The sequence below is a fragment of the Pelodiscus sinensis genome, chromosome 1 (assembly GCF_049634645.1).
Source record: "Pelodiscus sinensis isolate JC-2024 chromosome 1, ASM4963464v1, whole genome shotgun sequence".
NCBI lineage: Eukaryota > Metazoa > Chordata > Testudines > Trionychidae > Pelodiscus > Pelodiscus sinensis.
The window spans coordinates 318,995,421-319,005,400 of record NC_134711.1 but is presented as its reverse complement, the minus strand read 5'-3'; positions in this window follow the sequence as shown (position 1 = coordinate 319,005,400).

Below are 9,980 nucleotides of genomic sequence, written 5' to 3'. Positions count from 1 at the left end.
GACAAATCAAATTTCAGAACAGAAGGGGGATGTGGGAGGGGGGAGGTAAATGTCTGTGATCTAGTGATATTAGAGGTGACGATTGGGGAAGCTATCTTTGTAATGGGTAAGATAACTAGAGTCTTTGTTAAGACCCCGGCGTAAAGTGTCAAATTTTAGCACACCAGACTAACACAGCTACATTTCTATCACTAGACTACATCTGGTATCCCGAAATAGCTGTGCAGTATAGATGTACCCTTCCATTGTTTACTGGGCTCTTAGAAGACATTTAGGGATAAATTAGAGCTAAATAACAGTACAGAATACTGAGAGACAGGACTGGTGGCTTTAAACAAACTTTATGGGACCTCGGGAAACTTGGCTGCACCCATGGTAGGTGGACATCCAGCTAACTAAAATCATGTTGGACCATGGATAGTACCAGACTATAGAGGTTCAACCATGGATAGTACCAAACAGTTACTGTTTCCCACTGCCCTTCATCTGCCATGCCTGTTAAGATTCTAAACTCTCTGGGGGCAAGAACTGTCTCTCAGGCCAAATCACACTAAAACCTCTGTCAGCACAACAATGGTGGTTAGGGGCAGTGTTCCCTATAAGCTGAGCACTTGGGCAGCCGCCCATGAAAGATTCAAATGCTGCCCAGCTGATTGTCAGAGTGCAGTCAGCACCATGTGTTTCTACTAGTGGTATACATTTGCACATGCCTCAGTGCACATAACAAAATTTATTCTGCATGTGGATGGGAAAAATTGGTTAGGGATGTGATTTTTGGTGGCATTTCTATGCCAGCAAACGCTGGGGGTGCAGGAGCAAGATGGGGGTGCGGAGTCTGGATGATGGGGGGGCGCTTTCCTGGCACAGCTCCCCGGGAACACATATGGCTCTGTGTCCCCTGCTGTTCCTATTGGACATGATTATGGCCAATCGGAAGCAGCGGGGGAAAAGCCTCCATGCAGTGCTTTGCTGCACTGCCGTTTCCCTAGCCAGAGGGGGAAGGAGGGGGAGCAGCAGTGCATGGAGCCACTTCCTTCCCCCACCAAACAGAGCCTGTGGGTCAGATCAGGCTCTGGCTTGCCTGACTCCAGCCCATGAAGCTCGGGGCTCTCCACACACAACAGATCCGGCCCTGGCCGTAGGTTCCCCTACCCTGGAAATTATAGTGATGTTTGAGAGCCCTGACTTTGGTCTTGTGTGATTCCAAGCCAGATTTCCACTGAGCCTGCAATAGTCATTATACCAACCTGCCATCTGTTGAATCACTCAGAAACACACACAAAAACACCCTACCAGAGAGCTACACACACTGATGCACAACACACAGGGTCAAGTCTATATTGAGAAATATACCCACTGACGGGGGAGGGGGGACAAAGACAAAAGGGGCAACTATCCTAGGGTCCAGTGATTTTAAAGGGCCAGGTCTTCCGAGTGTCAGTAATGCCCACTGCTGGAGCACCATGTGGAATGCTCCAGACAGCTCTATGGGGGTGGGGGAGTACAGAGCGCTCTGGGCAGCTCTAAGGACTGTGGAGGCTGCCTAGATCCGCCCCTTCTACCCAAAGCGCTGCCCCTTCTGGGAGCGCAGAGCCAGCCCCTCATCTTGCCTAGGGGTGCACCATGGCTGCCGGCTCCCCTGTTAAGAAAATGTGCACTGGTGTTAGCATGTCAATTTAGTTACACCGGTCCATACTTTAGAACCTGCGCTAACGGTAGCTTCACCACTTAAGAATTGTTGTCTTTCATGTCAACCCACCACTGATGCATGCTTTCGATTTCCTGACTGGGACTAAAATGTAAAATAAAGTGGGAAAAATGAGATCAAATGGGTAATTTCGAATTGAAAGAGAATGCAATGTTACGTTAGAAAAATACACAGACTCTACAAACCAAACCAGGGCTACACTAGCGCACTTACTGTGTCATAGCTGCACCAGTGCAGCAGTTGTGCTGCTGTAATATTGCTCTGTGCCAGTGCTTCTCAAAGTGCGGTCTGCAACCATCTTGCAGACGGGCCACGGGCGTGGCTGCTCCTCAGCAGGGAGCACACGCAGGCACTCCAACTCTGCACTCCCCTCTGCAAGTTTGGAGTGTCAGTGCCAGCGTCCTGCTGTGGGAAGGGTAGCCCCAAGCCTCACAGACTGGTTCCAGTTTGCTGGAGCAGAAAGTGACTCCATGCCCTGTTGTTTCCTCTCCCTCTGCCTGGGGGAACAGTAGAGCAGGAAACCTCTCACCCGAAAGCTTTCCCTCTGCTCCCATTGGCTGGAATCCTGGCCAATGGGAGCAGTGGGGGCAGTGCCAGGAAGTGGCAGGGGGTTCAGAGCCAGATAAGTGTCCCCCATTCCCCTCATGTCCAGACCTCTACCTCTATCCTTCTTAAACACACTCCTCCAACACAGACCCTCCACCCCCATCCCACTCCTGCACCCTCCCTCCTGCACAGACCCCTCAGCTCGCTCCTGCACCCTTCCATCCACCCAGCCCTTGCACCCCCACGCTCTCCTGCACCAATTTTGTCAGCATAGGTAGCTGGCTAATAGTCCATGGAAAGGTCTGCATTGGGTGGAATGGGCCATGAGCAAAAAAGTTTGAGAACCACTGCTTTATGCTGACAGGGGCACTGTGCACTTGAGTGCCTAGGCTGGCGAAATGCGTCACTTGGGGTGTTTTTTTCACATCCTTGAGTGATGTATGTTTTGCCAACATTAGTAGTAGCGCAGACAACCCCTGAGTGAAGTTACAGTATGCTCCTATCCTCGCCATCGACATATTTACTCTCGTGAAGGATCACATCTTTAGCTGGTGTAAATTAGTATAGCTCCAGTGCCAATTTACACCAGCTGACGATCAGGCTCCTAATACTTAAGTTCTATGGAAAGCTGTGTCTGCACCATTATTTTTAAGCACATTTTTTTTGGGGGGGGACCTAAAAATGCCTAGGGAGTTCTGTTTAAAAACCAATGGCACAATATGGCCCTCTGTTTTTAGCCTTTCAGTATACAGTGAAATAAGCATTTCTGAAATCCCTCCAGCATTTAGAACAGTGACTGGAATGTTTACAGGATTGCAACTAAATGGATATAATATATATTTGGCCTTCTGGACTCAAATACCTTGTATTAACTGACTTTGTGTGTGTGCATGATTGAAAGAGGTAAATAACCTGTGATGTATTTGGTCTCTTGGAAACAAAATCACTCAAATTATCTGAGACCTAATTCAATAACATTTTGTTCTGTTGTTTTGCCAAGCTCCCTAGAAATATTTACAATGGCAGCTAACCTTGTAACTATCACCACAGGTGTTATTCATTTAGCCCCTGTGCCATCTCAGGCCCCACTACTCTTCCATGAACAAACCGCCAAAAGAAATATTTTTAAAAAAACACGTGTTTTTTTCTAAGAAGTCTTGAAGGTAACTGGAATATAAATTTGTTGCAGTGTGTCACATTGTTTATTTATTTGCACATTTTTTTGTATGATTTGTTTAACTAGTTGGAGAGGCAGAATGCATGATTATTATTAGAGCTATATCTATCACACTCGTTTTACACTAGTGTTACTCCATTGACATGAGTAGCTAACTTGTGATTTACACTAGTATGCAAAATCAGGCTCACAGTCTTTGCCCTGACAATCAAAAGTGAAGGCAGGAAAAATAATGCCAAAGTGTTATGCTGCATGGCAATGCTGAAGTCACGTGCAAAATCACTGTGAAGCCCAATCAAGGTAAAGCTCACCTAAGTTTGGAGGGGAGGTGTGTATAAAGTTGAAACTTTGACTCACCAGATCTGATCAAAGTCTCAAGTTGGCCTCAAGTCCCATTTACAGCTGCTGGTGGAAACCATGCTAAACGTGTAGTTTCATCTGACAGTCAAGCAAAGTTTGGAAGTTTGGATTGAGTTTCTCTTTGATTTTTTTTCCCCTCTGGAACCCAAAATTCAGAATGAAGCTTGGCGAGTATGAACTGAAGTTGGGGGGCTGAGGGGAACAGGTTTTAATAGGCTCCCAAACTATTGAGTTGTGCACAGTCCCAAAGCTGACTAAATAAAATTCTTCCCTCCAACTCATCTCTTTTACTAATTGTAAATGTTATTGCCAGTGATGGTGTAAATGGACTGTTTTCTCCCAGCTACACAATATGGCCAATTCAGGTGTTTTTTTTAAACCGAAGGAAGAAAAGTGGTGCTTATAGCAGGGACTAGGAGTCAGGACTCCTAGGTTGTTCTTCTTGGCTGTGCCACTGATTTGCCATGAGATTTGCTGTAAGTTATACACTGAATTTCTTTGTTCCTCAGTTTCTCTTTTCCTCTGTAAATGGGGGACAATAATAATGCAGTTGTGAGACTTAATGCCTCCAGAGTGCTTGAGGATCTTTGGAAGAAAGGTGCCACAGAAAGGCTGTTCATTACCATGCACCAGAAAGAGAAGCAGAAAGGAGGCTTTTAAAGCATTTTAAATTTTGTTTATTCGTATCCATCCAAACATGTAACATTTTAATTAAAGCTAATGTTAAAAATTACACAATAAACAAGTCAAGAGTGTCTGTACCTTTGGGTGTAGTGCTTAGATTATTCACAAATACAAAGTTTGTTTTAAAAGTCATACAATATATACAATACATAATCAAATTCACCAAATTTAGATGAATAAATTTAACAATTCATTTTACATTTTAGAATCTAATTAATCGGGTACATTACTCATGAAAACTTATAAAGAGAGTTAATCATCATGGCTATGTCTAGACTGGTATGATTTTCCTCACATGCTTTTAACAGAAAAGTTTTTTGTTAAAAGCATTTGCGAAAAAGAGCGTCTAGATTGGCACGGATGCTTTTCCACAAAAGCACTTTTTGTGGAAAAGCGTCCGTGCCAATCTAGACGCGCTTTTCCGCAAAAAAGCAGCGATCGCCATTTTCGCGATCGGGGCTTTTTTGCGCAAAACAAATCTGAGCTGTCTGCACTGGCCCTTTTGCGCAAAAGTTTTGTGCAAAAGGACTTTTGCCCGAACAGGAGCAGCATAGTATTTCCACAAGAAGCACTGATTTCAGACAGTAGGAAGTCAGTGTTCTTGCACAAATTCAAGTGGCCAGTGTAGACAGCTGGCAAGTTTTTCTGCAAAAGCAAGTGCTTTTGCAGAAAAACTTGCCAGTCTAGACACAGCCCATGTGATACCTCTCCTGTCATCCATTTTCAGAAACATAGAGGCTAGGAACACCATTTCCACCCTTCCTGGCTAATAGCCATTGATGGACTTAATCCCCATGAATCTATCTAGCTCTTTTTTGAATCCTGTTAAAGTCCTAGTCTTCATAACATCCTCTGGTAAGAGTTCCACAGGTTAACCATGGGCTGAGTGAAGAAAACTTCCTTTTGTTTGTTTTAAACCTGCTGCCTATTGCTTTCATTTGGTGACCCTTAGTTCTTATATTGTGGGAATAAGTAAACAACTTTTCCTTATTCACTTTTTTCACACCAGTCATTAATTTATAAACCTCTCTCATATCCCACATTAATCTCCTCTTTTCTAAACTGAAAAGTCCAAGTCTTTTTAATGTCTCTTAATATGGGACCTGTTCCAAACCCCTAATCATTTTTATTGCCCTTTTCTGAACCTTTTCCAATGCCAATATATCTTTTTTTAGGTGAGATTACCACATTTGTATTCAGTATTCAAGATGTGGGAGTACTATGGTTTTATACAGAGTCATTAAAATAGTCTCTGTCTTATTCTCTATCCCTTTTTAAATTATTCCTAACATTCTATTTGCTTTTTTGACTGCTGCTGTATACTGAGTGGATGTTTTCAGAGAACTATACACAATATTGGCTGTCTACACTGGGCCACTTATTCCGGAAAAGGAGCCGCTTTTCCGGAATAACTTGAAAGCTGTCCACACTGGCCCCTTGAATTTCTGGAAAAGCACTAACGATCTACTGTAAAATTGTCAGTGTTTTTCCGGAAAAACTATGCTGCTTCCGTTCGGGCAAAAGTCCTTTTCCGGAAAAACTGTTCCAGAAAAGGGCCAGTGTAGACAGCACAGTAGTCTTTTCCACAAAAAAGCCCCGATCACGAAAATGACAATCGGGGCTTTTTTGCGGAAAAGCGCGTCTACACTGGCCACGGACGCTTTTCCGGAAAAAGTGCTTTTCCGGAAAAGCATCCTGCCAATGTAGACGCGCTTTTTCCGGAAATACTTATAATGGAAAAGTGTTCCGTTTTAAGCATTTCTGGAAAAGGTTGCCAGTGTAGACGTAGCCAATGACTCCAAGATCTCTTTCTTGAGTAGTTGTAGCTAAATTAGTCCCCATTATATTGTATGTATAGTTGGGATTATTTTTCCAATGTGCATTACTGTGCATTTATCAACATGAAATATAAGTTGCTTGTGGAAAGCAGATAAATCAGTGAGTAAAGACTGAGCTGAGTAATTGAGAATTTTGGATAGGTTGTCTATTAAAAATACAGTCCATCCAGAAAGTATTTGAGTTACTTTCCAGATACTACAACTTAAACTAACCCAATTCATCTGCAGATGAGGCTTTATCACAATACTTTAAAAGAAGAATAAACTTTATTTGTTAATTAAGACCAAGGAAATGGGTTTGCAGAAGTTGTATATAGATTTCAGTCTAATATCACCTGCAGTTCTTGACTTTCCAAACAGCACAATGGTGATTTAAATGAGCAAGTCGGAACAGGCAGCTGTACATTAATGGAAACTTATTGAACTTAATTGCAAAAGCTTTCTAATGCTAAAGAACAGAAAACAACCACCGAGAAGAAAAGATGCATTAATTACTCTATTTAGTTAACTAACATAGCTTTCTCTTGTTGGCAAGTTTTGCAGGAGGTTGCTACTTCCCGTAGGCACAGCCATACACATTTTTGCATGTGGTACAGGCAAGCCCACAGATCCATTGAGTTCAGAGGTGTGGTGTGTATGTGTCTGTTATTTATCCTTCTCAAGAAGTCATTTCCACAAACACTTTTGTTTTTTAAAAAACAATTTAACTTACGTATTTTCTTATAGCAGATGCAAAATGCTCCAAGCTACTATCTATAGCTAGGATGGGATTTTAGGATGTGCTCAGCACTGACCTAATGCTAGTCCACTAATGTGCTTTTGGAAACCTTACTCTTAGTCAGTACTCCAGGCCTTTCATCTTCCCAATGTCATCTAAGTAATCCTTGTGGCCAGTGAAAGGCCTGATACCACAAGCAACTACCAATGGGCACGTGGCCTGATACTGCTCCTAATGATGTCAGCAGTGCATGATTATTGTAAGGTATTTAGATGCCTAAACACACAGATAGGTGCTTAGTGGGATTTTCATAAGCACCTGGAGTCCTTCCTGCATCTTTAAGCACTTGGCCCCTAGTGCTATGAATAAGGTGCTATAAATAGAGACCTAGAATGGCTCTCTCCTTACTATAAGTGGTTTCCCCTTCAGATACTCTCACTGTCTTTTCACTGTTGGGGGTGGGCCACATCCACCCCAATTTAATTAGCATTGATGTTACACTTCCATCTCTGTATCCCTTCCTTTCTTTCACTTCAAGCATCTGAGGAAGTGAGTTGTATCTCATGAAAGTTTATGCACCAACAAATTTGTAAGTCTTTAAGGTACCACTGAATGCCTTCTGTTTTTTTCCTGAAAGACTAAAACAGCTACCCCTCTAAAACATCTGGTGAATAGTCTCTTCAGCTTCACTAGAGCAGCTACTCATGGTAGAAAGGAATATACTAGGCAGTATTTACAGGAAGAAACAAGCAGGAACTTCTTTCCAGGAGTGTAACAATTACCTTGTTGTATGAGGAACTCTTGCTCTCTCTGTGTCTTGTTTTCCTCTTACATCCATTCACACATTATTTAACTTTTGACTTGGACACAGCAGGTAAAAGCATTTAACAGCACAAAGAAACTTGGCTGCTTGTTCAAAGGCGCAGAAAAGAAAGGGGGCATAACAAAATGCAGCTCGTTTACAATTTTTGTTTTAAATTTTCACGTTTTCAGCACTGCATTCTTCTAACATGAGAAGGATAAAGAGGAAAGAAAAGAAATTGCATTCCACAGAGACAGCATAATATTTTCCAGTGTTCTCTACTGTCTTCAATTTTCATTTTTAAGAAACATGCTGATTCTTCTAAAGAGAAAAGATCAGCAATAAATACTTAACAGGGAAGAGCTCGCTGTGCTTATAGGACATGGTGTATGAGGAAGAGCAATTTGATTTTCTTACCTTGTGGACGCAAGCTCAACGCACATAAGACACTAAGGCTATGTCTACACTACATCTACACTACAAAGAGAAGTTGGAAAAAGATACACAAATTGCACGGGGCTAAATTTCAGAAAAACATGCTCTTTCGACACATCCCTTCTTCCTCATATAATGAGGATTACCGGGATGACGAAAAAACATGTCCACTTTTTCGGAAATTGTTCCGAAAAAGCAGACGTGACCCTTTGCTGGTAGCCTTTCCAGAGACAGTGACAGACTTAAAGGAGTTCAATCTATTTAATTTATTTTAGAGAAAGTTGTGGGGTTCCTTAATCATAATCTGTGGGTATCTATATGGGGAAAGAATTCTGATAGCAGACTAGTGTACATACTAGCACAGAAAGGCATGGCAAGATCCCATGGCTGGAAATTACTACTAGATAATATTCAGACTAGAAATAAAATAGTTTTTTTAACAGTGAAGATAAATGACCACTGGAATAATTTATAGGGATTGATGCAGGAATCCCTGAGTGAAATTATCTGGCTGGTATGAGGCAGCAGGTCTGACTAGTGATGGAATCTCCTGGACTTAAAATCCAGGATGCCCATGGAAGTCTATGGGACTTAAACTGTTTGCAGGCCTCCATTGACACCCAGCATAGGATGGCATTTCAAATCTGTAGCATGAACTCCTTTCCTACCTACACAGGTTGTCCTTCATTGTTAGTGAAGTGCAAGCTTGCATCACTACTACCTGGCTGTATCTATCCTATGGCTACAAAATAGAGGACTTCATTTTCTAGGGCTGCCAGTTCAGCACCTTTCAACAGCACTCAATTTATTATTAAAAATATTGAAGTGTGTCTCACAACTTATCAAACTTGTGCATGTACACAAACACAAATTAGTTAAATCTCTAAATTGCACAGAAGACAACCTACCAAGTCTCTGAGCTTCAGGGGGTAGCCAAGTTATCTGAGGAAGTGGGCTGTGCCCACGAAAGCTCGTGATTTCATCGTCATGTTTTGTTACTCTATAAAGTGCTAACAGACCATTTGTTGTTTTTTACCAAGTCTCTGTGGAGGTGAAGTCACCATTCCAACATCCCTTGGTACTCAGCAAAGAATCTTTAGCAATTTGCAAAAATACAAAATAATGTGACTGTACATTAAAGAGGCTGACTTACAGACAGCTCAAGTGGGAACCCTCACTCAGTGACTTTTTTATTTAAACAGAAAAAAATACTCCTTTTGAGTTAAGGTTTTTCAGAGTTTCCGCCCCACTCACTTTAGATAGGTCTATTTTGGCTTACTTTCATGTGTCTGGAGTCTACTGATGTTCCCCCCTTCCATAAATGGTGTCAGGCTGCTGGAATAAATCAAATTATTCTCCATCTGTAGGCTCTATATTCATCCCCTGAGTTATGAGACCACATATGAGGTATAAATATTTATATGATACTATTTACTCAGGAAGTATGTACATAACTAATTTGTTTGAAAGAAGAAAGCCCAGTTCTGATTGCTTTAACATTTCCCTACCTCCCCCCAACATATGTGTGCATACACATAGCAACAGGAAAGGACACTCTGTATTAATTTGATGTTGTACATGCATACGCATACACGTGTTCAAGGCAGCAACTTGCCTGGATAGTCTCTTTTGAGAATGCCTTCTCTCAAATTGAAACTTTTGATTTAGATAATTATGCAGCATCAAATTGTTAGGAAACCAAAGCCTAAAAT